The 23,553-nt window shown below is 50.2% G+C and overlaps 31 non-coding genes across 31 annotated transcripts; all 31 read right to left on the bottom strand.

Annotated features, from left to right (window-relative positions):
• Positions 1–79: 79 nt before the first annotated feature.
• Trnas-uga (transfer RNA serine (anticodon UGA)) lies at positions 80–161 on the bottom strand. The gene has a single exon. It is a non-coding gene; the product is annotated as a tRNA-Ser (tRNA).
• Positions 162–1,088: 927 nt separating this feature from the next.
• Positions 1,089–1,161, bottom strand: Trnak-uuu (transfer RNA lysine (anticodon UUU)). The gene has a single exon. It is a non-coding gene; the product is annotated as a tRNA-Lys (tRNA).
• Positions 1,162–1,699: 538 nt separating this feature from the next.
• Trnaf-gaa (transfer RNA phenylalanine (anticodon GAA)) lies at positions 1,700–1,772 on the bottom strand. Its single transcript has one exon. It is a non-coding gene; the product is annotated as a tRNA-Phe (tRNA).
• Positions 1,773–2,351: 579 nt separating this feature from the next.
• Trnas-uga (transfer RNA serine (anticodon UGA)) lies at positions 2,352–2,433 on the bottom strand. Its single transcript has one exon. It is a non-coding gene; the product is annotated as a tRNA-Ser (tRNA).
• A 927-nt stretch (positions 2,434–3,360) lies between these two features.
• On the bottom strand, positions 3,361–3,433 carry Trnak-uuu (transfer RNA lysine (anticodon UUU)). Its single transcript has one exon. It is a non-coding gene; the product is annotated as a tRNA-Lys (tRNA).
• A 538-nt stretch (positions 3,434–3,971) lies between these two features.
• Trnaf-gaa (transfer RNA phenylalanine (anticodon GAA)) lies at positions 3,972–4,044 on the bottom strand. The gene has a single exon. It is a non-coding gene; the product is annotated as a tRNA-Phe (tRNA).
• A 579-nt stretch (positions 4,045–4,623) lies between these two features.
• Positions 4,624–4,705, bottom strand: Trnas-uga (transfer RNA serine (anticodon UGA)). Its single transcript has one exon. It is a non-coding gene; the product is annotated as a tRNA-Ser (tRNA).
• Positions 4,706–5,632: 927 nt separating this feature from the next.
• Positions 5,633–5,705, bottom strand: Trnak-uuu (transfer RNA lysine (anticodon UUU)). The gene has a single exon. It is a non-coding gene; the product is annotated as a tRNA-Lys (tRNA).
• A 538-nt stretch (positions 5,706–6,243) lies between these two features.
• On the bottom strand, positions 6,244–6,316 carry Trnaf-gaa (transfer RNA phenylalanine (anticodon GAA)). The gene has a single exon. It is a non-coding gene; the product is annotated as a tRNA-Phe (tRNA).
• Positions 6,317–6,895: 579 nt separating this feature from the next.
• On the bottom strand, positions 6,896–6,977 carry Trnas-uga (transfer RNA serine (anticodon UGA)). The gene has a single exon. It is a non-coding gene; the product is annotated as a tRNA-Ser (tRNA).
• A 927-nt stretch (positions 6,978–7,904) lies between these two features.
• On the bottom strand, positions 7,905–7,977 carry Trnak-uuu (transfer RNA lysine (anticodon UUU)). The gene has a single exon. It is a non-coding gene; the product is annotated as a tRNA-Lys (tRNA).
• A 538-nt stretch (positions 7,978–8,515) lies between these two features.
• On the bottom strand, positions 8,516–8,588 carry Trnaf-gaa (transfer RNA phenylalanine (anticodon GAA)). The gene has a single exon. It is a non-coding gene; the product is annotated as a tRNA-Phe (tRNA).
• Positions 8,589–9,167: 579 nt separating this feature from the next.
• On the bottom strand, positions 9,168–9,249 carry Trnas-uga (transfer RNA serine (anticodon UGA)). The gene has a single exon. It is a non-coding gene; the product is annotated as a tRNA-Ser (tRNA).
• A 927-nt stretch (positions 9,250–10,176) lies between these two features.
• Positions 10,177–10,249, bottom strand: Trnak-uuu (transfer RNA lysine (anticodon UUU)). The gene has a single exon. It is a non-coding gene; the product is annotated as a tRNA-Lys (tRNA).
• Positions 10,250–10,787: 538 nt separating this feature from the next.
• Trnaf-gaa (transfer RNA phenylalanine (anticodon GAA)) lies at positions 10,788–10,860 on the bottom strand. Its single transcript has one exon. It is a non-coding gene; the product is annotated as a tRNA-Phe (tRNA).
• A 579-nt stretch (positions 10,861–11,439) lies between these two features.
• Trnas-uga (transfer RNA serine (anticodon UGA)) lies at positions 11,440–11,521 on the bottom strand. Its single transcript has one exon. It is a non-coding gene; the product is annotated as a tRNA-Ser (tRNA).
• A 927-nt stretch (positions 11,522–12,448) lies between these two features.
• On the bottom strand, positions 12,449–12,521 carry Trnak-uuu (transfer RNA lysine (anticodon UUU)). The gene has a single exon. It is a non-coding gene; the product is annotated as a tRNA-Lys (tRNA).
• A 538-nt stretch (positions 12,522–13,059) lies between these two features.
• Trnaf-gaa (transfer RNA phenylalanine (anticodon GAA)) lies at positions 13,060–13,132 on the bottom strand. Its single transcript has one exon. It is a non-coding gene; the product is annotated as a tRNA-Phe (tRNA).
• A 579-nt stretch (positions 13,133–13,711) lies between these two features.
• Trnas-uga (transfer RNA serine (anticodon UGA)) lies at positions 13,712–13,793 on the bottom strand. The gene has a single exon. It is a non-coding gene; the product is annotated as a tRNA-Ser (tRNA).
• A 927-nt stretch (positions 13,794–14,720) lies between these two features.
• Trnak-uuu (transfer RNA lysine (anticodon UUU)) lies at positions 14,721–14,793 on the bottom strand. The gene has a single exon. It is a non-coding gene; the product is annotated as a tRNA-Lys (tRNA).
• A 538-nt stretch (positions 14,794–15,331) lies between these two features.
• Positions 15,332–15,404, bottom strand: Trnaf-gaa (transfer RNA phenylalanine (anticodon GAA)). The gene has a single exon. It is a non-coding gene; the product is annotated as a tRNA-Phe (tRNA).
• A 579-nt stretch (positions 15,405–15,983) lies between these two features.
• Trnas-uga (transfer RNA serine (anticodon UGA)) lies at positions 15,984–16,065 on the bottom strand. The gene has a single exon. It is a non-coding gene; the product is annotated as a tRNA-Ser (tRNA).
• Positions 16,066–16,992: 927 nt separating this feature from the next.
• On the bottom strand, positions 16,993–17,065 carry Trnak-uuu (transfer RNA lysine (anticodon UUU)). Its single transcript has one exon. It is a non-coding gene; the product is annotated as a tRNA-Lys (tRNA).
• A 538-nt stretch (positions 17,066–17,603) lies between these two features.
• On the bottom strand, positions 17,604–17,676 carry Trnaf-gaa (transfer RNA phenylalanine (anticodon GAA)). Its single transcript has one exon. It is a non-coding gene; the product is annotated as a tRNA-Phe (tRNA).
• A 579-nt stretch (positions 17,677–18,255) lies between these two features.
• Positions 18,256–18,337, bottom strand: Trnas-uga (transfer RNA serine (anticodon UGA)). Its single transcript has one exon. It is a non-coding gene; the product is annotated as a tRNA-Ser (tRNA).
• A 927-nt stretch (positions 18,338–19,264) lies between these two features.
• Positions 19,265–19,337, bottom strand: Trnak-uuu (transfer RNA lysine (anticodon UUU)). Its single transcript has one exon. It is a non-coding gene; the product is annotated as a tRNA-Lys (tRNA).
• A 538-nt stretch (positions 19,338–19,875) lies between these two features.
• Positions 19,876–19,948, bottom strand: Trnaf-gaa (transfer RNA phenylalanine (anticodon GAA)). The gene has a single exon. It is a non-coding gene; the product is annotated as a tRNA-Phe (tRNA).
• A 579-nt stretch (positions 19,949–20,527) lies between these two features.
• On the bottom strand, positions 20,528–20,609 carry Trnas-uga (transfer RNA serine (anticodon UGA)). Its single transcript has one exon. It is a non-coding gene; the product is annotated as a tRNA-Ser (tRNA).
• Positions 20,610–21,536: 927 nt separating this feature from the next.
• Trnak-uuu (transfer RNA lysine (anticodon UUU)) lies at positions 21,537–21,609 on the bottom strand. Its single transcript has one exon. It is a non-coding gene; the product is annotated as a tRNA-Lys (tRNA).
• A 538-nt stretch (positions 21,610–22,147) lies between these two features.
• Trnaf-gaa (transfer RNA phenylalanine (anticodon GAA)) lies at positions 22,148–22,220 on the bottom strand. Its single transcript has one exon. It is a non-coding gene; the product is annotated as a tRNA-Phe (tRNA).
• A 579-nt stretch (positions 22,221–22,799) lies between these two features.
• Trnas-uga (transfer RNA serine (anticodon UGA)) lies at positions 22,800–22,881 on the bottom strand. Its single transcript has one exon. It is a non-coding gene; the product is annotated as a tRNA-Ser (tRNA).
• Between the last annotated feature and the right edge of the window lie 672 nt (positions 22,882–23,553).

Here is a 23,553-nt window from a genome sequence, read left to right as displayed (position 1 = left end):
CTGGCGGCCCACGTGTTTAGTAGTGACGCAACTGCTAGGATGCAGCTGAACGTCCATCTTCTGGGAGCGAGAAAATTTCCGCAGTCGGCAGGACTCGAACCTACGCTCCCAGAGGGAATCTGATTTCAAGTCAGACGCCTTAACCACTCGGCCACGACTGCACGTCTCAGAAGCGTCTCTCGACAACTGAAACTCCCACCTTTGCAAGCAATCTCATGGCAGAAGGCAGCATGGGCTTACTCTTTTCTGTAGTGATTCCACTGCCAGCACATTAGGCGTTACGAAAGTGTATTAATTTTCGCCCCGACAGGGACTAGAACCCAGGACCCTTTGGTTGAAAACCTAACGCTCTACCGACTGAGCTATCCGCACCCACGCACGAGCATTGTCATACAGCTGCGTCGTGTGCGAGTGATTCGCATGTCGTAATTGCTGGCTTATGGCTCCAATGGCGACTTCACCGACTTCCCACTGACGCGCCGCTGACGCTAGTTTTCTGGCGTCTTAAGGGATGGACATACTTGCAAGTAGCTGCGAGATCATTGAAAAGAAACGCGGCGCCATTGCTTTTGCCGCACTCGACTGATTGAATTGCAATTCTTAAAAAGGAATGAACCTTCACTCTGTCCAACAATTTCAAGCACGTGTGTGTACTCACGAACTCGGCGAAGGCGCGAGAAAATGACGGGGGCGCACTCGTGGGCCTGCGACGGCTTCCTGCAGTCACATCGTCAGTGCGAGGTGGACCGGTAGGCACAGGAAGCAGCGGCCGTCGTGAAACTCAGCATTCTTAAACGGAAATTTTCGTCTTGTTTAGAATGGCGTCATTGGTTTGCACGCTCATTCATGCGTGTGAAAATATTTGCTGCTCTTTACGCAGAATCGCACGCAGCCGGCGGGATTCGAAACTACTTTCGAGTCAGACGCCTTAACCACTCGGCCACGGCTGCCCCGAACGCAGCGTTCTCCCGACACGTGCAAATTGAACCGTTTAAAGCACTGTGGTGTCAGAAAACGGCGTTGCTGCATTCTTTTCCGTAGTGTTTCCACCACTACCAGAGGCAACGCTACCAAATTATTAAAATTTCCGCCCGAACAGGGACTTGAATCCTGGACCCTTAGGTTAAAAGCCTAATGCTCTACCGACTGAGCTATCCGGGCTCACAACGCCTTACGAAACATCTCACGATGCACAACGACACATTGACTCATGTCCTTTACTGTTGTGCAATCGCTGCATGGAGCTGTTAGTAGTTAAACGTCGCCTGAATGCTGTCTGCAAACTTATCGCGCAAAGCTCGTAACAGACCATCGAACAATGTTGACACACGATGCAAAAACAAACTGCAGCAGTCGTTACGTCTCATACGTTGGAGTAGAGGATTTACGTGTTTTGTCGACACTCATCGGGCAATTGGAAAATTCACAAGCACTTCGAATGCAATGTTTCCCACGTTTTCGCTCATTTCACGGTTCCGCTTGATACGTTCTTCACCTCCTGGCACAAAACAGGGAACGCAGTCAGTAGGACGTTTTTTTTATTTTCTTACTTCTCAGAGAGTTGCCTACTGCGTTCCTCTTATGGCAAGCACTAGACAACCAGAACAGTTACAGAAGGGAGTCATGTCCGTTCTCGGCTGTAGTTACATTATCACAAAGTCAGAGCAATTCCATTGGCGTCGGCTTCAAAACGAAGCCGTGCCGAAACCCGGGATCGAACCAGGGACCTTTAGATCTTCAGTCTAACGCTCTCCCAACTGTGCTATTTCGGCTGACGCACAGCGCCCCTCTTTTGCACGTCTGCCCCGTTGCCAATTTCACAGTCATCTTCGTCTGAAAGAACACAGGGACGCCGAAAGGCGAACAGCAGATGCAGTAAAGTACCACACACATTTCTTCTGCTTCCATCGTCGTAACTAGCAAACATGTCGACTCGATTCATGTAATATTGACTTCGCTGACGCTAGAAAAGCTGTGCTATATCGATGCCACGTGCAACTAGTGTGCAGAGAACGAGGCAGAGGAAGGAGTGAGCCTCTCCAAATTGTGTGAGGCAGTATCTAGCAGATACACGCGGTAAAACATTTGACTTGCGTTTGCTCATTAATTGCTACACGTCATCGTCTGCAAGCTAAAATAATCACATCTGCACTGCCCAGAGAGGCGACACTTGCACTGACACCTGGTGGACGGTTGTGAGACGAGGAGATGAGCTGTGGCTTCTGGGCACGACTGTAGCGCTGCACCCTGGAGCCAAGAACACTGCACCTTGCTGGCGGCCCACGTGTTTAGTAGTGACGCAACTGCTAGGATGCAGCTGAACGTCCATCTTCTGGGAGCGAGAAAATTTCCGCAGTCGGCAGGACTCGAACCTACGCTCCCAGAGGGAATCTGATTTCAAGTCAGACGCCTTAACCACTCGGCCACGACTGCACGTCTCAGAAGCGTCTCTCGACAACTGAAACTCCCACCTTTGCAAGCAATCTCATGGCAGAAGGCAGCATGGGCTTACTCTTTTCTGTAGTGATTCCACTGCCAGCACATTAGACGTTACGAAAGTGTATTAATTTTCGCCCCGACAGGGACTAGAACCCAGGACCCTTTGGTTGAAAACCTAACGCTCTACCGACTGAGCTATCCGCACCCACGCACGAGCATTGTCATACAGCTGCGTCGTGTGCGAGTGATTCGCATGTCGTAATTGCTGGCTTATGGCTCCAATGGCGACTTCACCGACTTCCCACTGACGCGCCGCTGACGCTAGTTTTCTGGCGTCTTAAGGGATGGACATACTTGCAAGTAGCTGCGAGATCATTGAAAAGAAACGCGGCGCCATTGCTTTTGCCGCACTCGACTGATTGAATTGCAATTCTTAAAAAGGAATGAACCTTCACTCTGTCCAACAATTTCAAGCACGTGTGTGTACTCACGAACTCGGCGAAGGCGCGAGAAAATGACGGGGGCGCACTCGTGGGCCTGCGACGGCTTCCTGCAGTCACATCGTCAGTGCGAGGTGGACCGGTAGGCACAGGAAGCAGCGGCCGTCGTGAAACTCAGCATTCTTAAACGGAAATTTTCGTCTTGTTTAGAATGGCGTCATTGGTTTGCACGCTCATTCATGCGTGTGAAAATATTTGCTGCTCTTTACGCAGAATCGCACGCAGCCGGCGGGATTCGAAACTACTTTCGAGTCAGACGCCTTAACCACTCGGCCACGGCTGCCCCGAACGCAGCGTTCTCCCGACACGTGCAAATTGAACCGTTTAAAGCACTGTGGTGTCAGAAAACGGCGTTGCTGCATTCTTTTCCGTAGTGTTTCCACCACTACCAGAGGCAACGCTACCAAATTATTAAAATTTCCGCCCGAACAGGGACTTGAATCCTGGACCCTTAGGTTAAAAGCCTAATGCTCTACCGACTGAGCTATCCGGGCTCACAACGCCTTATGAAACATCTCACGATGCACAACGACACATTGACTCATGTCCTTTACTGTTGTGCAATCGCTGCATGGAGCTGTTAGTAGTTAAACGTCGCCTGAATGCTGTCTGCAAACTTATCGCGCAAAGCTCGTAACAGACCATCGAACAATGTTGACACACGATGCAAAAACAAACTGCAGCAGTCGTTACGTCTCATACGTTGGAGTAGAGGATTTACGTGTTTTGTCGACACTCATCGGGCAATTGGAAAATTCACAAGCACTTCGAATGCAATGTTTCCCACGTTTTCGCTCATTTCACGGTTCCGCTTGATACGTTCTTCACCTCCTGGCACAAAACAGGGAACGCAGTCAGTAGGACGTTTTTTTTATTTTCTTACTTCTCAGAGAGTTGCCTACTGCGTTCCTCTTATGGCAAGCACTAGACAACCAGAACAGTTACAGAAGGGAGTCATGTCCGTTCTCGGCTGTAGTTACATTATCACAAAGTCAGAGCAATTCCATTGGCGTCGGCTTCAAAACGAAGCCGTGCCGAAACCCGGGATCGAACCAGGGACCTTTAGATCTTCAGTCTAACGCTCTCCCAACTGAGCTATTTCGGCTGACGCACAGCGCCCCTCTTTTGCACGTCTGCCCCGTTGCCAATTTCACAGTCATCTTCGTCTGAAAGAACACAGGGACGCCGAAAGGCGAACAGCAGATGCAGTAAAGTACCACACACATTTCTTCTGCTTCCATCGTCGTAACTAGCAAACATGTCGACTCGATTCATGTAATATTGACTTCGCTGACGCTAGAAAAGCTGTGCTATATCGATGCCACGTGCAACTAGTGTGCAGAGAACGAGGCAGAGGAAGGAGTGAGCCTCTCCAAAGTGTGTGAGGCAGTATCTAGCAGATACACGCGGTAAAACATTTGACTTGCGTTTGCTCATTAATTGCTACACGTCATCGTCTGCAAGCTAAAATAATCACATCTGCACTGCCCAGAGAGGCGACACTTGCACTGACACCTGGTGGACGGTTGTTAGACGAGGAGATGAGCTGTGGCTTCTGGGCACGACTGTAGCGCTGCACCCTGGAGCCAAGAACACTGCACCTTGCTGGCGGCCCACGTGTTTAGTAGTGACGCAACTGCTAGGATGCAGCTGAACGTCCATCTTCTGGGAGCGAGAAAATTTCCGCAGTCGGCAGGACTCGAACCTACGCTCCCAGAGGGAATCTGATTTCAAGTCAGACGCCTTAACCACTCGGCCACGACTGCACGTCTCAGAAGCGTCTCTCGACAACTGAAACTCCCACCTTTGCAAGCAATCTCATGGCAGAAGGCAGCATGGGCTTACTCTTTTCTGTAGTGATTCCACTGCCAGCACATTAGACGTTACGAAAGTGTATTAATTTTCGCCCCGACAGGGACTAGAACCCAGGACCCTTTGGTTGAAAACCTAACGCTCTACCGACTGAGCTATCCGCACCCACGCACGAGCATTGTCATACAGCTGCGTCGTGTGCGAGTGATTCGCATGTCGTAATTGCTGGCTTATGGCTCCAATGGCGACTTCACCGACTTCCCACTGACGCGCCGCTGACGCTAGTTTTCTGGCGTCTTAAGGGATGGACATACTTGCAAGTAGCTGCGAGATCATTGAAAAGAAACGCGGCGCCATTGCTTTTGCCGCACTCGACTGATTGAATTGCAATTCTTAAAAAGGAATGAACCTTCACTCTGTCCAACAATTTCAAGCACGTGTGTGTACTCACGAACTCGGCGAAGGCGCGAGAAAATGACGGGGGCGCACTCGTGGGCCTGCGACGGCTTCCTGCAGTCACATCGTCAGTGCGAGGTGGACCGGTAGGCACAGGAAGCAGCGGCCGTCGTGAAACTCAGCATTCTTAAACGGAAATTTTCGTCTTGTTTAGAATGGCGTCATTGGTTTGCACGCTCATTCATGCGTGTGAAAATATTTGCTGCTCTTTACGCAGAATCGCACGCAGCCGGCGGGATTCGAAACTACTTTCGAGTCAGACGCCTTAACCACTCGGCCACGACTGCCCCGAACGCAGCGTTCTCGCGACACGTGCAAATTGAACCGTTTAAAGCACTGTGGTGTCAGAAAACGGCGTTGCTGCATTCTTTTCCGTAGTGTTTCCACCACTACCAGAGGCAACGCTACCAAATTATTAAAATTTCCGCCCGAACAGGGACTTGAATCCTGGACCCTTAGGTTAAAAGCCTAATGCTCTACCGACTGAGCTATCCGGGCTCACAACGCCTTATGAAACATCTCACGATGCACAACGACACATTGACTCATGTCCTTTACTGTTGTGCAATCGCTGCATGGAGCTGTTAGTAGTTAAACGTCGCCTGAATGCTGTCTGCAAACTTATCGCGCAAAGCTCGTAACAGACCATCGAACAATGTTGACACACGATGCAAAAACAAACTGCAGCAGTCGTTACGTCTCATACGTTGGAGTAGAGGATTTACGTGTTTTGTCGACACTCATCGGGCAATTGGAAAATTCACAAGCACTTCGAATGCAATGTTTCCCACGTTTTCGCTCATTTCACGGTTCTGCTTGATACGTTCTTCACCTCCTGGCACAAAACAGGGAACGCAGTCAGTAGGACGTTTTTTTTATTTTCTTACTTCTCAGAGAGTTGCCTACTGCGTTCCTCTTATGGCAAGCACTAGACAACCAGAACAGTTACAGAAGGGAGTCATGTCCGTTCTCGGCTGTAGTTACATTATCACAAAGTCAGAGCAATTCCATTGGCGTCGGCTTCAAAACGAAGCCGTGCCGAAACCCGGGATCGAACCAGGGACCTTTAGATCTTCAGTCTAACGCTCTCCCAACTGAGCTATTTCGGCTGACGCACAGCGCCCCTCTTTTGCACGTCTGCCCCGTTGCCAATTTCACAGTCATCTTCGTCTGAAAGAACACAGGGACGCCGAAAGGCGAACAGCAGATGCAGTAAAGTACCACACACATTTCTTCTGCTTCCATCGTCGTAACTAGCAAACATGTCGACTCGATTCATGTAATATTGACTTCGCTGACGCTAGAAAAGCTGTGCTATATCGATGCCACGTGCAACTAGTGTGCAGAGAACGAGGCAGAGGAAGGAGTGAGCCTCTCCAAAGTGTGTGAGGCAGTATCTAGCAGATACACGCGGTAAAACATTTGACTTGCGTTTGCTCATTAATTGCTACACGTCATCGTCTGCAAGCTAAAATAATCACATCTGCACTGCCCAGAGAGGCGACACTTGCACTGACACCTGGTGGACGGTTGTGAGACGAGGAGATGAGCTGTGGCTTCTGGGCACGACTGTAGCGCTGCACCCTGGAGCCAAGAACACTGCACCTTGCTGGCGGCCCACGTGTTTAGTAGTGACGCAACTGCTAGGATGCAGCTGAACGTCCATCTTCTGGGAGCGAGAAAATTTCCGCAGTCGGCAGGACTCGAACCTACGCTCCCAGAGGGAATCTGATTTCAAGTCAGACGCCTTAACCACTCGGCCACGACTGCACGTCTCAGAAGCGTCTCTCGACAACTGAAACTCCCACCTTTGCAAGCAATCTCATGGCAGAAGGCAGCATGGGCTTACTCTTTTCTGTAGTGATTCCACTGCCAGCACATTAGACGTTACGAAAGTGTATTAATTTTCGCCCCGACAGGGACTAGAACCCAGGACCCTTTGGTTGAAAACCTAACGCTCTACCGACTGAGCTATCCGCACCCACGCACGAGCATTGTCATACAGCTGCGTCGTGTGCGAGTGATTCGCATGTCGTAATTGCTGGCTTATGGCTCCAATGGCGACTTCACCGACTTCCCACTGACGCGCCGCTGACGCTAGTTTTCTGGCGTCTTAAGGGATGGACATACTTGCAAGTAGCTGCGAGATCATTGAAAAGAAACGCGGCGCCATTGCTTTTGCCGCACTCGACTGATTGAATTGCAATTCTTAAAAAGGAATGAACCTTCACTCTGTCCAACAATTTCAAGCACGTGTGTGTACTCACGAACTCGGCGAAGGCGCGAGAAAATGACGGGGGCGCACTCGTGGGCCTGCGACGGCTTCCTGCAGTCACATCGTCAGTGCGAGGTGGACCGGTAGGCACAGGAAGCAGCGGCCGTCGTGAAACTCAGCATTCTTAAACGGAAATTTTCGTCTTGTTTAGAATGGCGTCATTGGTTTGCACGCTCATTCATGCGTGTGAAAATATTTGCTGCTCTTTACGCAGAATCGCACGCAGCCGGCGGGATTCGAAACTACTTTCGAGTCAGACGCCTTAACCACTCGGCCACGGCTGCCCCGAACGCAGCGTTCTCCCGACACGTGCAAATTGAACCGTTTAAAGCACTGTGGTGTCAGAAAACGGCGTTGCTGCATTCTTTTCCGTAGTGTTTCCACCACTACCAGAGGCAACGCTACCAAATTATTAAAATTTCCGCCCGAACAGGGACTTGAATCCTGGACCCTTAGGTTAAAAGCCTAATGCTCTACCGACTGAGCTATCCGGGCTCACAACGCCTTATGAAACATCTCACGATGCACAACGACACATTGACTCATGTCCTTTACTGTTGTGCAATCGCTGCATGGAGCTGTTAGTAGTTAAACGTCGCCTGAATGCTGTCTGCAAACTTATCGCGCAAAGCTCGTAACAGACCATCGAACAATGTTGACACACGATGCAAAAACAAACTGCAGCAGTCGTTACGTCTCATACGTTGGAGTAGAGGATTTACGTGTTTTGTCGACACTCATCGGGCAATTGGAAAATTCACAAGCACTTCGAATGCAATGTTTCCCACGTTTTCGCTCATTTCACGGTTCCGCTTGATACGTTCTTCACCTCCTGGCACAAAACAGGGAACGCAGTCAGTAGGACGTTTTTTTTATTTTCTTACTTCTCAGAGAGTTGCCTACTGCGTTCCTCTTATGGCAAGCACTAGACAACCAGAACAGTTACAGAAGGGAGTCATGTCCGTTCTCGGCTGTAGTTACATTATCACAAAGTCAGAGCAATTCCATTGGCGTCGGCTTCAAAACGAAGCCGTGCCGAAACCCGGGATCGAACCAGGGACCTTTAGATCTTCAGTCTAACGCTCTCCCAACTGAGCTATTTCGGCTGACGCACAGCGCCCCTCTTTTGCACGTCTGCCCCGTTGCCAATTTCACAGTCATCTTCGTCTGAAAGAACACAGGGACGCCGAAAGGCGAACAGCAGATGCAGTAAAGTACCACACACATTTCTTCTGCTTCCATCGTCGTAACTAGCAAACATGTCGACTCGATTCATGTAATATTGACTTCGCTGACGCTAGAAAAGCTGTGCTATATCGATGCCACGTGCAACTAGTGTGCAGAGAACGAGGCAGAGGAAGGAGTGAGCCTCTCCAAAGTGTGTGAGGCAGTATCTAGCAGATACACGCGGTAAAACATTTGACTTGCGTTTGCTCATTAATTGCTACACGTCATCGTCTGCAAGCTAAAATAATCACATCTGCACTGCCCAGAGAGGCGACACTTGCACTGACACCTGGTGGACGGTTGTTAGACGAGGAGATGAGCTGTGGCTTCTGGGCACGACTGTAGCGCTGCACCCTGGAGCCAAGAACACTGCACCTTGCTGGCGGCCCACGTGTTTAGTAGTGACGCAACTGCTAGGATGCAGCTGAACGTCCATCTTCTGGGAGCGAGAAAATTTCCGCAGTCGGCAGGACTCGAACCTACGCTCCCAGAGGGAATCTGATTTCAAGTCAGACGCCTTAACCACTCGGCCACGACTGCACGTCTCAGAAGCGTCTCTCGACAACTGAAACTCCCACCTTTGCAAGCAATCTCATGGCAGAAGGCAGCATGGGCTTACTCTTTTCTGTAGTGATTCCACTGCCAGCACATTAGACGTTACGAAAGTGTATTAATTTTCGCCCCGACAGGGACTAGAACCCAGGACCCTTTGGTTGAAAACCTAACGCTCTACCGACTGAGCTATCCGCACCCACGCACGAGCATTGTCATACAGCTGCGTCGTGTGCGAGTGATTCGCATGTCGTAATTGCTGGCTTATGGCTCCAATGGCGACTTCACCGACTTCCCACTGACGCGCCGCTGACGCTAGTTTTCTGGCGTCTTAAGGGATGGACATACTTGCAAGTAGCTGCGAGATCATTGAAAAGAAACGCGGCGCCATTGCTTTTGCCGCACTCGACTGATTGAATTGCAATTCTTAAAAAGGAATGAACCTTCACTCTGTCCAACAATTTCAAGCACGTGTGTGTACTCACGAACTCGGCGAAGGCGCGAGAAAATGACGGGGGCGCACTCGTGGGCCTGCGACGGCTTCCTGCAGTCACATCGTCAGTGCGAGGTGGACCGGTAGGCACAGGAAGCAGCGGCCGTCGTGAAACTCAGCATTCTTAAACGGAAATTTTCGTCTTGTTTAGAATGGCGTCATTGGTTTGCACGCTCATTCATGCGTGTGAAAATATTTGCTGCTCTTTACGCAGAATCGCACGCAGCCGGCGGGATTCGAAACTACTTTCGAGTCAGACGCCTTAACCACTCGGCCACGACTGCCCCGAACGCAGCGTTCTCGCGACACGTGCAAATTGAACCGTTTAAAGCACTGTGGTGTCAGAAAACGGCGTTGCTGCATTCTTTTCCGTAGTGTTTCCACCACTACCAGAGGCAACGCTACCAAATTATTAAAATTTCCGCCCGAACAGGGACTTGAATCCTGGACCCTTAGGTTAAAAGCCTAATGCTCTACCGACTGAGCTATCCGGGCTCACTACGCCTTATGAAACATCTCACGATGCACAACGACACATTGACTCATGTCCTTTACTGTTGTGCAATCGCTGCATGGAGCTGTTAGTAGTTAAACGTCGCCTGAATGCTGTCTGCAAACTTATCGCGCAAAGCTCGTAACAGACCATCGAACAATGTTGACACACGATGCAAAAACAAACTGCAGCAGTCGTTACGTCTCATACGTTGGAGTAGAGGATTTACGTGTTTTGTCGACACTCATCGGGCAATTGGAAAATTCACAAGCACTTCGAATGCAATGTTTCCCACGTTTTCGCTCATTTCACGGTTCCGCTTGATACGTTCTTCACCTCCTGGCACAAAACAGGGAACGCAGTCAGTAGGACGTTTTTTTTATTTTCTTACTTCTCAGAGAGTTGCCTACTGCGTTCCTCTTATGGCAAGCACTAGACAACCAGAACAGTTACAGAAGGGAGTCATGTCCGTTCTCGGCTGTAGTTACATTATCACAAAGTCAGAGCAATTCCATTGGCGTCGGCTTCAAAACGAAGCCGTGCCGAAACCCGGGATCGAACCAGGGACCTTTAGATCTTCAGTCTAACGCTCTCCCAACTGAGCTATTTCGGCTGACGCACAGCGCCCCTCTTTTGCACGTCTGCCCCGTTGCCAATTTCACAGTCATCTTCGTCTGAAAGAACACAGGGACGCCGAAAGGCGAACAGCAGATGCAGTAAAGTACCACACACATTTCTTCTGCTTCCATCGTCGTAACTAGCAAACATGTCGACTCGATTCATGTAATATTGACTTCGCTGACGCTAGAAAAGCTGTGCTATATCGATGCCACGTGCAACTAGTGTGCAGAGAACGAGGCAGAGGAAGGAGTGAGCCTCTCCAAAGTGTGTGAGGCAGTATCTAGCAGATACACGCGGTAAAACATTTGACTTGCGTTTGCTCATTAATTGCTACACGTCATCGTCTGCAAGCTAAAATAATCACATCTGCACTGCCCAGAGAGGCGACACTTGCACTGACACCTGGTGGACGGTTGTGAGACGAGGAGATGAGCTGTGGCTTCTGGGCACGACTGTAGCGCTGCACCCTGGAGCCAAGAACACTGCACCTTGCTGGCGGCCCACGTGTTTAGTAGTGACGCAACTGCTAGGATGCAGCTGAACGTCCATCTTCTGGGAGCGAGAAAATTTCCGCAGTCGGCAGGACTCGAACCTACGCTCCCAGAGGGAATCTGATTTCAAGTCAGACGCCTTAACCACTCGGCCACGACTGCACGTCTCAGAAGCGTCTCTCGACAACTGAAACTCCCACCTTTGCAAGCAATCTCATGGCAGAAGGCAGCATGGGCTTACTCTTTTCTGTAGTGATTCCACTGCCAGCACATTAGACGTTACGAAAGTGTATTAATTTTCGCCCCGACAGGGACTAGAACCCAGGACCCTTTGGTTGAAAACCTAACGCTCTACCGACTGAGCTATCCGCACCCACGCACGAGCATTGTCATACAGCTGCGTCGTGTGCGAGTGATTCGCATGTCGTAATTGCTGGCTTATGGCTCCAATGGCGACTTCACCGACTTCCCACTGACGCGCCGCTGACGCTAGTTTTCTGGCGTCTTAAGGGATGGACATACTTGCAAGTAGCTGCGAGATCATTGAAAAGAAACGCGGCGCCATTGCTTTTGCCGCACTCGACTGATTGAATTGCAATTCTTAAAAAGGAATGAACCTTCACTCTGTCCAACAATTTCAAGCACGTGTGTGTACTCACGAACTCGGCGAAGGCGCGAGAAAATGACGGGGGCGCACTCGTGGGCCTGCGACGGCTTCCTGCAGTCACATCGTCAGTGCGAGGTGGACCGGTAGGCACAGGAAGCAGCGGCCGTCGTGAAACTCAGCATTCTTAAACGGAAATTTTCGTCTTGTTTAGAATGGCGTCATTGGTTTGCACGCTCATTCATGCGTGTGAAAATATTTGCTGCTCTTTACGCAGAATCGCACGCAGCCGGCGGGATTCGAAACTACTTTCGAGTCAGACGCCTTAACCACTCGGCCACGGCTGCCCCGAACGCAGCGTTCTCCCGACACGTGCAAATTGAACCGTTTAAAGCACTGTGGTGTCAGAAAACGGCGTTGCTGCATTCTTTTCCGTAGTGTTTCCACCACTACCAGAGGCAACGCTACCAAATTATTAAAATTTCCGCCCGAACAGGGACTTGAATCCTGGACCCTTAGGTTAAAAGCCTAATGCTCTACCGACTGAGCTATCCGGGCTCACAACGCCTTATGAAACATCTCACGATGCACAACGACACATTGACTCATGTCCTTTACTGTTGTGCAATCGCTGCATGGAGCTGTTAGTAGTTAAACGTCGCCTGAATGCTGTCTGCAAACTTATCGCGCAAAGCTCGTAACAGACCATCGAACAATGTTGACACACGATGCAAAAACAAACTGCAGCAGTCGTTACGTCTCATACGTTGGAGTAGAGGATTTACGTGTTTTGTCGACACTCATCGGGCAATTGGAAAATTCACAAGCACTTCGAATGCAATGTTTCCCACGTTTTCGCTCATTTCACGGTTCCGCTTGATACGTTCTTCACCTCCTGGCACAAAACAGGGAACGCAGTCAGTAGGACGTTTTTTTTATTTTCTTACTTCTCAGAGAGTTGCCTACTGCGTTCCTCTTATGGCAAGCACTAGACAACCAGAACAGTTACAGAAGGGAGTCATGTCCGTTCTCGGCTGTAGTTACATTATCACAAAGTCAGAGCAATTCCATTGGCGTCGGCTTCAAAACGAAGCCGTGCCGAAACCCGGGATCGAACCAGGGACCTTTAGATCTTCAGTCTAACGCTCTCCCAACTGAGCTATTTCGGCTGACGCACAGCGCCCCTCTTTTGCACGTCTGCCCCGTTGCCAATTTCACAGTCATCTTCGTCTGAAAGAACACAGGGACGCCGAAAGGCGAACAGCAGATGCAGTAAAGTACCACACACATTTCTTCTGCTTCCATCGTCGTAACTAGCAAACATGTCGACTCGATTCATGTAATATTGACTTCGCTGACGCTAGAAAAGCTGTGCTATATCGATGCCACGTGCAACTAGTGTGCAGAGAACGAGGCAGAGGAAGGAGTGAGCCTCTCCAAAGTGTGTGAGGCAGTATCTAGCAGATACACGCGGTAAAACATTTGACTTGCGTTTGCTCATTAATTGCTACACGTCATCGTCTGCAAGCTAAAATAATCACATCTGCACTGCCCAGAGAGGCGACACTTGCACTGACACCTGGTGGACGGTTGTGAGACGAGGAGATGAGCTGTGGCTTCTGGGCACGACTGTAGCGCTGCACCCTGGAGCCAAGAACACTGCACCTTGCTGGCGGCCCACGTGTTTAGTAGGGACGCAACTGCTAGGATGCAGCTGAACGTCCATCTTCTGGGAGCGAGAAAATTTCCGCAGTCGGCAGGACTCGAACCTACGCTCCCAGAGGGAATCTGATTTCAAGTCAGACGCCTTAACCACTCGGCCACGACTGCACGTCTCAGAAGCGTCTCTCGACAACTGAAACTCCCACCTTTGCAAGCAATCTCATGGCAGAAGGCAGCATGGGCTTACTCTTTTCTGTAGTGATTCCACTGCCAGCACATTAGACGTTACGAAAGTGTATTAATTTTCGCCCCGACAGGGACTAGAACCCAGGACCCTTTGGTTGAAAACCTAACGCTCTACCGACTGAGCTATCCGCACCCACGCACGAGCATTGTCATACAGCTGCGTCGTGTGCGAGTGATTCGCATGTCGTAATTGCTGGCTTATGGCTCCAATGGCGACTTCACCGACTTCCCACTGACGCGCCGCTGACGCTAGTTTTCTGGCGTCTTAAGGGATGGACATACTTGCAAGTAGCTGCGAGATCATTGAAAAGAAACGCGGCGCCATTGCTTTTGCCGCACTCGACTGATTGAATTGCAATTCTTAAAAAGGAATGAACCTTCACTCTGTCCAACAATTTCAAGCACGTGTGTGTACTCACGAACTCGGCGAAGGCGCGAGAAAATGACGGGGGCGCACTCGTGGGCCTGCGACGGCTTCCTGCAGTCACATCGTCAGTGCGAGGTGGACCGGTAGGCACAGGAAGCAGCGGCCGTCGTGAAACTCAGCATTCTTAAACGGAAATTTTCGTCTTGTTTAGAATGGCGTCATTGGTTTGCACGCTCATTCATGCGTGTGAAAATATTTGCTGCTCTTTACGCAGAATCGCACGCAGCCGGCGGGATTCGAAACTACTTTCGAGTCAGACGCCTTAACCACTCGGCCACGGCTGCCCCGAACGCAGCGTTCTCCCGACACGTGCAAATTGAACCGTTTAAAGCACTGTGGTGTCAGAAAACGGCGTTGCTGCATTCTTTTCCGTAGTGTTTCCACCACTACCAGAGGCAACGCTACCAAATTATTAAAATTTCCGCCCGAACAGGGACTTGAATCCTGGACCCTTAGGTTAAAAGCCTAATGCTCTACCGACTGAGCTATCCGGGCTCACAACGCCTTATGAAACATCTCACGATGCACAACGACACATTGACTCATGTCCTTTACTGTTGTGCAATCGCTGCATGGAGCTGTTAGTAGTTAAACGTCGCCTGAATGCTGTCTGCAAACTTATCGCGCAAAGCTCGTAACAGACCATCGAACAATGTTGACACACGATGCAAAAACAAACTGCAGCAGTCGTTACGTCTCATACGTTGGAGTAGAGGATTTACGTGTTTTGTCGACACTCATCGGGCAATTGGAAAATTCACAAGCACTTCGAATGCAATGTTTCCCACGTTTTCGCTCATTTCACGGTTCCGCTTGATACGTTCTTCACCTCCTGGCACAAAACAGGGAACGCAGTCAGTAGGACGTTTTTTTTATTTTCTTACTTCTCAGAGAGTTGCCTACTGCGTTCCTCTTATGGCAAGCACTAGACAACCAGAACAGTTACAGAAGGGAGTCATGTCCGTTCTCGGCTGTAGTTACATTATCACAAAGTCAGAGCAATTCCATTGGCGTCGGCTTCAAAACGAAGCCGTGCCGAAACCCGGGATCGAACCAGGGACCTTTAGATCTTCAGTCTAACGCTCTCCCAACTGAGCTATTTCGGCTGACGCACAGCGCCCCTCTTTTGCACGTCTGCCCCGTTGCCAATTTCACAGTCATCTTCGTCTGAAAGAACACAGGGACGCCGAAAGGCGAACAGCAGATGCAGTAAAGTACCACACACATTTCTTCTGCTTCCATCGTCGTAACTAGCAAACATGTCGACTCGATTCATGTAATATTGACTTCGCTGACGCTAGAAAAGCTGTGCTATATCGATGCCACGTGCAACTAGTGTGCAGAGAACGAGGCAGAGGAAGGAGTGAGCCTCTCCAAAGTGTGTGAGGCAGTATCTAGCAGATACACGCGGTAAAACATTTGACTTGCGTTTGCTCATTAATTGCTACACGTCATCGTCTGCAAGCTAAAATAATCACATCTGCACTGCCCAGAGAGGCGACACTTGCACTGACACCTGGTGGACGGTTGTGAGACGAGGAGATGAGCTGTGGCTTCTGGGCACGACTGTAGCGCTGCACCCTGGAGCCAAGAACACTGCACCTTGCTGGCGGCCCACGTGTTTAGTAGGGACGCAACTGCTAGGATGCAGCTGAACGTCCATCTTCTGGGAGCGAGAAAATTTCCGCAGTCGGCAAGACTCGAACCTACGCTCCCAGAGGGAATCTGATTTCAAGTCAGACGCCTTAACCACTCGGCCACGACTGCACGTCTCAGAAGCGTCTCTCGACAACTGAAACTCCCACCTTTGCAAGCAATCTCATGGCAGAAGGCAGCATGGGCTTACTCTTTTCTGTAGTGATTCCACTGCCAGCACATTAGACGTTACGAAAGTGTATTAATTTTCGCCCCGACAGGGACTAGAACCCAGGACCCTTTGGTTGAAAACCTAACGCTCTACCGACTGAGCTATCCGCACCCACGCACGAGCATTGTCATACAGCTGCGTCGTGTGCGAGTGATTCGCATGTCGTAATTGCTGGCTTATGGCTCCAATGGCGACTTCACCGACTTCCCACTGACGCGCCGCTGACGCTAGTTTTCTGGCGTCTTAAGGGATGGACATACTTGCAAGTAGCTGCGAGATCATTGAAAAGAAACGCGGCGCCATTGCTTTTGCCGCACTCGACTGATTGAATTGCAATTCTTAAAAAGGAATGAACCTTCACTCTGTCCAACAATTTCAAGCACGTGTGTGTACTCACGAACTCGGCGAAGGCGCGAGAAAATGACGGGGGCGCACTCGTGGGCCTGCGACGGCTTCCTGCAGTCACATCGTCAGTGCGAGGTGGACCGGTAGGCACAGGAAGCAGCGGCCGTCGTGAAACTCAGCATTCTTAAACGGAAATTTTCGTCTTGTTTAGAATGGCGTCATTGGTTTGCACGCTCATTCATGCGTGTGAAAATATTTGCTGCTCTTTACGCAGAATCGCACGCAGCCGGCGGGATTCGAAACTACTTTCGAGTCAGACGCCTTAACCACTCGGCCACGGCTGCCCCGAACGCAGCGTTCTCCCGACACGTGCAAATTGAACCGTTTAAAGCACTGTGGTGTCAGAAAACGGCGTTGCTGCATTCTTTTCCGTAGTGTTTCCACCACTACCAGAGGCAACGCTACCAAATTATTAAAATTTCCGCCCGAACAGGGACTTGAATCCTGGACCCTTAGGTTAAAAGCCTAATGCTCTACCGACTGAGCTATCCGGGCTCACAACGCCTTATGAAACATCTCACGATGCACAACGACACATTGACTCATGTCCTTTACTGTTGTGCAATCGCTGCATGGAGCTGTTAGTAGTTAAACGTCGCCTGAATGCTGTCTGCAAACTTATCGCGCAAAGCTCGTAACAGACCATCGAACAATGTTGACACACGATGCAAAAACAAACTGCAGCAGTCGTTACGTCTCATACGTTGGAGTAGAGGATTTACGTGTTTTGTCGACACTCATCGGGCAATTGGAAAATTCACAAGCACTTCGAATGCAATGTTTCCCACGTTTTCGCTCATTTCACGGTTCCGCTTGATACGTTCTTCACCTCCTGGCACAAAACAGGGAACGCAGTCAGTAGGACGTTTTTTTTATTTTCTTACTTCTCAGAGAGTTGCCTACTGCGTTCCTCTTATGGCAAGCACTAGACAACCAGAACAGTTACAGAAGGGAGTCATGTACGTTCTCGGCTGTAGTTACATTATCACAAAGTCAGAGCAATTCCATTGGCGTCGGCTTCAAAACGAAGCCGTGCCGAAACCCGGGATCGAACCAGGGACCTTTAGATCTTCAGTCTAACGCTCTCCCAACTGAGCTATTTCGGCTGACGCACAGCGCCCCTCTTTTGCACGTCTGCCCCGTTGCCAATTTCACAGTCATCTTCGTCTGAAAGAACACAGGGACGCCGAAAGGCGAACAGCAGATGCAGTAAAGTACCACACACATTTCTTCTGCTTCCATCGTCGTAACTAGCAAACATGTCGACTCGATTCATGTAATATTGACTTCGCTGACGCTAGAAAAGCTGTGCTATATCGATGCCACGTGCAACTAGTGTGCAGAGAACGAGGCAGAGGAAGGAGTGAGCCTCTCCAAAGTGTGTGAGGCAGTATCTAGCAGATACACGCGGTAAAACATTTGACTTGCGTTTGCTCATTAATTGCTACACGTCATCGTCTGCAAGCTAAAATAATCACATCTGCACTGCCCAGAGAGGCGACACTTGCACTGACACCTGGTGGACGGTTGTGAGACGAGGAGATGAGCTGTGGCTTCTGGGCACGACTGTAGCGCTGCACCCTGGAGCCAAGAACACTGCACCTTGCTGGCGGCCCACGTGTTTAGTAGTGACGCAACTGCTAGGATGCAGCTGAACGTCCATCTTCTGGGAGCGAGAAAATTTCCGCAGTCGGCAGGACTCGAACCTACGCTCCCAGAGGGAATCTGATTTCAAGTCAGACGCCTTAACCACTCGGCCACGACTGCACGTCTCAGAAGCGTCTCTCGACAACTGAAACTCCCACCTTTGCAAGCAATCTCATGGCAGAAGGCAGCATGGGCTTACTCTTTTCTGTAGTGATTCCACTGCCAGCACATTAGACGTTACGAAAGTGTATTAATTTTCGCCCCGACAGGGACTAGAACCCAGGACCCTTTGGTTGAAAACCTAACGCTCTACCGACTGAGCTATCCGCACCCACGCACGAGCATTGTCATACAGCTGCGTCGTGTGCGAGTGATTCGCATGTCGTAATTGCTGGCTTATGGCTCCAATGGCGACTTCACCGACTTCCCACTGACGCGCCGCTGACGCTAGTTTTCTGGCGTCTTAAGGGATGGACATACTTGCAAGTAGCTGCGAGATCATTGAAAAGAAACGCGGCGCCATTGCTTTTGCCGCACTCGACTGATTGAATTGCAATTCTTAAAAAGGAATGAACCTTCACTCTGTCCAACAATTTCAAGCACGTGTGTGTACTCACGAACTCGGCGAAGGCGCGAGAAAATGACGGGGGCGCACTCGTGGGCCTGCGACGGCTTCCTGCAGTCACATCGTCAGTGCGAGGTGGACCGGTAGGCACAGGAAGCAGCGGCCGTCGTGAAACTCAGCATTCTTAAACGGAAATTTTCGTCTTGTTTAGAATGGCGTCATTGGTTTGCACGCTCATTCATGCGTGTGAAAATATTTGCTGCTCTTTACGCAGAATCGCACGCAGCCGGCGGGATTCGAAACTACTTTCGAGTCAGACGCCTTAACCACTCGGCCACGGCTGCCCCGAACGCAGCGTTCTCCCGACACGTGCAAATTGAACCGTTTAAAGCACTGTGGTGTCAGAAAACGGCGTTGCTGCATTCTTTTCCGTAGTGTTTCCACCACTACCAGAGGCAACGCTACCAAATTATTAAAATTTCCGCCCGAACAGGGACTTGAATCCTGGACCCTTAGGTTAAAAGCCTAATGCTCTACCGACTGAGCTATCCGGGCTCACAACGCCTTATGAAACATCTCACGATGCACAACGACACATTGACTCATGTCCTTTACTGTTGTGCAATCGCTGCATGGAGCTGTTAGTAGTTAAACGTCGCCTGAATGCTGTCTGCAAACTTATCGCGCAAAGCTCGTAACAGACCATCGAACAATGTTGACACACGATGCAAAAACAAACTGCAGCAGTCGTTACGTCTCATACGTTGGAGTAGAGGATTTACGTGTTTTGTCGACACTCATCGGGCAATTGGAAAATTCACAAGCACTTCGAATGCAATGTTTCCCACGTTTTCGCTCATTTCACGGTTCCGCTTGATACGTTCTTCACCTCCTGGCACAAAACAGGGAACGCAGTCAGTAGGACGTTTTTTTTATTTTCTTACTTCTCAGAGAGTTGCCTACTGCGTTCCTCTTATGGCAAGCACTAGACAACCAGAACAGTTACAGAAGGGAGTCATGTCCGTTCTCGGCTGTAGTTACATTATCACAAAGTCAGAGCAATTCCATTGGCGTCGGCTTCAAAACGAAGCCGTGCCGAAACCCGGGATCGAACCAGGGACCTTTAGATCTTCAGTCTAACGCTCTCCCAACTGAGCTATTTCGGCTGACGCACAGCGCCCCTCTTTTGCACGTCTGCCCCGTTGCCAATTTCACAGTCATCTTCGTCTGAAAGAACACAGGGACGCCGAAAGGCGAACAGCAGATGCAGTAAAGTACCACACACATTTCTTCTGCTTCCATCGTCGTAACTAGCAAACATGTCGACTCGATTCATGTAATATTGACTTCGCTGACGCTAGAAAAGCTGTGCTATATCGATGCCACGTGCAACTAGTGTGCAGAGAACGAGGCAGAGGAAGGAGTGAGCCTCTCCAAAGTGTGTGAGGCAGTATCTAGCAGATACACGCGGTAAAACATTTGACTTGCGTTTGCTCATTAATTGCTACACGTCATCGTCTGCAAGCTAAAATAATCACATCTGCACTGCCCAGAGAGGCGACACTTGCACTGACACCTGGTGGACGGTTGTGAGACGAGGAGATGAGCTGTGGCTTCTGGGCACGACTGTAGCGCTGCACCCTGGAGCCAAGAACACTGCACCTTGCTGGCGGCCCACGTGTTTAGTAGGGACGCAACTGCTAGGATGCAGCTGAACGTCCATCTTCTGGGAGCGAGAAAATTTCCGCAGTCGGCAGGACTCGAACCTACGCTCCCAGAGGGAATCTGATTTCAAGTCAGACGCCTTAACCACTCGGCCACGACTGCACGTCTCAGAAGCGTCTCTCGACAACTGAAACTCCCACCTTTGCAAGCAATCTCATGGCAGAAGGCAGCATGGGCTTACTCTTTTCTGTAGTGATTCCACTGCCAGCACATTAGACGTTACGAAAGTGTATTAATTTTCGCCCCGACAGGGACTAGAACCCAGGACCCTTTGGTTGAAAACCTAACGCTCTACCGACTGAGCTATCCGCACCCACGCACGAGCATTGTCATACAGCTGCGTCGTGTGCGAGTGATTCGCATGTCGTAATTGCTGGCTTATGGCTCCAATGGCGACTTCACCGACTTCCCACTGACGCGCCGCTGACGCTAGTTTTCTGGCGTCTTAAGGGATGGACATACTTGCAAGTAGCTGCGAGATCATTGAAAAGAAACGCGGCGCCATTGCTTTTGCCGCACTCGACTGATTGAATTGCAATTCTTAAAAAGGAATGAACCTTCACTCTGTCCAACAATTTCAAGCACGTGTGTGTACTCACGAACTCGGCGAAGGCGCGAGAAAATGACGGGGGCGCACTCGTGGGCCTGCGACGGCTTCCTGCAGTCACATCGTCAGTGCGAGGTGGACCGGTAGGCACAGGAAGCAGCGGCCGTCGTGAAACTCAGCATTCTTAAACGGAAATTTTCGTCTTGTTTAGAATGGCGTCATTGGTTTGCACGCTCATTCATGCGTGTGAAAATATTTGCTGCTCTTTACGCAGAATCGCACGCAGCCGGCGGGATTCGAAACTACTTTCGAGTCAGACGCCTTAACCACTCGGCCACGGCTGCCCCGAACGCAGCGTTCTCCCGACACGTGCAAATTGAACCGTTTAAAGCACTGTGGTGTCAGAAAACGGCGTTGCTGCATTCTTTTCCGTAGTGTTTCCACCACTACCAGAGGCAACGCTACCAAATTATTAAAATTTCCGCCCGAACAGGGACTTGAATCCTGGACCCTTAGGTTAAAAGCCTAATGCTCTACCGACTGAGCTATCCGGGCTCACAACGCCTTATGAAACATCTCACGATGCACAACGACACATTGACTCATGTCCTTTACTGTTGTGCAATCGCTGCATGGAGCTGTTAGTAGTTAAACGTCGCCTGAATGCTGTCTGCAAACTTATCGCGCAAAGCTCGTAACAGACCATCGAACAATGTTGACACACGATGCAAAAACAAACTGCAGCAGTCGTTACGTCTCATACGTTGGAGTAGAGGATTTACGTGTTTTGTCGACACTCATCGGGCAATTGGAAAATTCACAAGCACTTCGAATGCAATGTTTCCCACGTTTTCGCTCATTTCACGGTTCCGCTTGATACGTTCTTCACCTCCTGGCACAAAACAGGGAACGCAGTCAGTAGGACGTTTTTTTTATTTTCTTACTTCTCAGAGAGTTGCCTACTGCGTTCCTCTTATGGCAAGCACTAGACAACCAGAACAGTTACAGAAGGGAGTCATGTCCGTTCTCGGCTGTAGTTACATTATCACAAAGTCAGAGCAATTCCATTGGCGTCGGCTTCAAAACGAAGCCGTGCCGAAACCCGGGATCGAACCAGGGACCTTTAGATCTTCAGTCTAACGCTCTCCCAACTGAGCTATTTCGGCTGACGCACAGCGCCCCTCTTTTGCACGTCTGCCCCGTTGCCAATTTCACAGTCATCTTCGTCTGAAAGAACACAGGGACGCCGAAAGGCGAACAGCAGATGCAGTAAAGTACCACACACATTTCTTCTGCTTCCATCGTCGTAACTAGCAAACATGTCGACTCGATTCATGTAATATTGACTTCGCTGACGCTAGAAAAGCTGTGCTATATCGATGCCACGTGCAACTAGTGTGCAGAGAACGAGGCAGAGGAAGGAGTGAGCCTCTCCAAAGTGTGTGAGGCAGTATCTAGCAGATACACGCGGTAAAACATTTGACTTGCGTTTGCTCATTAATTGCTACACGTCATCGTCTGCAAGCTAAAATAATCACATCTGCACTGCCCAGAGAGGCGACACTTGCACTGACACCTGGTGGACGGTTGTGAGACGAGGAGATGAGCTGTGGCTTCTGGGCACGACTGTAGCGCTGCACCCTGGAGCCAAGAACACTGCACCTTGCTGGCGGCCCACGTGTTTAGTAGGGACGCAACTGCTAGGATGCAGCTGAACGTCCATCTTCTGGGAGCGAGAAAATTTCCGCAGTCGGCAGGACTCGAACCTACGCTCCCAGAGGGAATCTGATTTCAAGTCAGACGCCTTAACCACTCGGCCACGACTGCACGTCTCAGAAGCGTCTCTCGACAACTGAAACTCCCACCTTTGCAAGCAATCTCATGGCAGAAGGCAGCATGGGCTTACTCTTTTCTGTAGTGATTCCACTGCCAGCACATTAGACGTTACGAAAGTGTATTAATTTTCGCCCCGACAGGGACTAGAACCCAGGACCCTTTGGTTGAAAACCTAACGCTCTACCGACTGAGCTATCCGCACCCACGCACGAGCATTGTCATACAGCTGCGTCGTGTGCGAGTGATTCGCATGTCGTAATTGCTGGCTTATGGCTCCAATGGCGACTTCACCGACTTCCCACTGACGCGCCGCTGACGCTAGTTTTCTGGCGTCTTAAGGGATGGACATACTTGCAAGTAGCTGCGAGATCATTGAAAAGAAACGCGGCGCCATTGCTTTTGCCGCACTCGACTGATTGAATTGCAATTCTTAAAAAGGAATGAACCTTCACTCTGTCCAACAATTTCAAGCACGTGTGTGTACTCACGAACTCGGCGAAGGCGCGAGAAAATGACGGGGGCGCACTCGTGGGCCTGCGACGGCTTCCTGCAGTCACATCGTCAGTGCGAGGTGGACCGGTAGGCACAGGAAGCAGCGGCCGTCGTGAAACTCAGCATTCTTAAACGGAAATTTTCGTCTTGTTTAGAATGGCGTCATTGGTT

The sequence above is a fragment of the Schistocerca gregaria genome, unplaced genomic scaffold (genome assembly GCF_023897955.1).
Source record: "Schistocerca gregaria isolate iqSchGreg1 unplaced genomic scaffold, iqSchGreg1.2 ptg000395l, whole genome shotgun sequence".
NCBI classification, from domain to species: domain Eukaryota; kingdom Metazoa; phylum Arthropoda; class Insecta; order Orthoptera; family Acrididae; genus Schistocerca; species Schistocerca gregaria.
The sequence above is the reverse complement of the archived record's forward strand: the minus strand, read 5'-3'. Positions and strand labels throughout refer to the sequence as shown.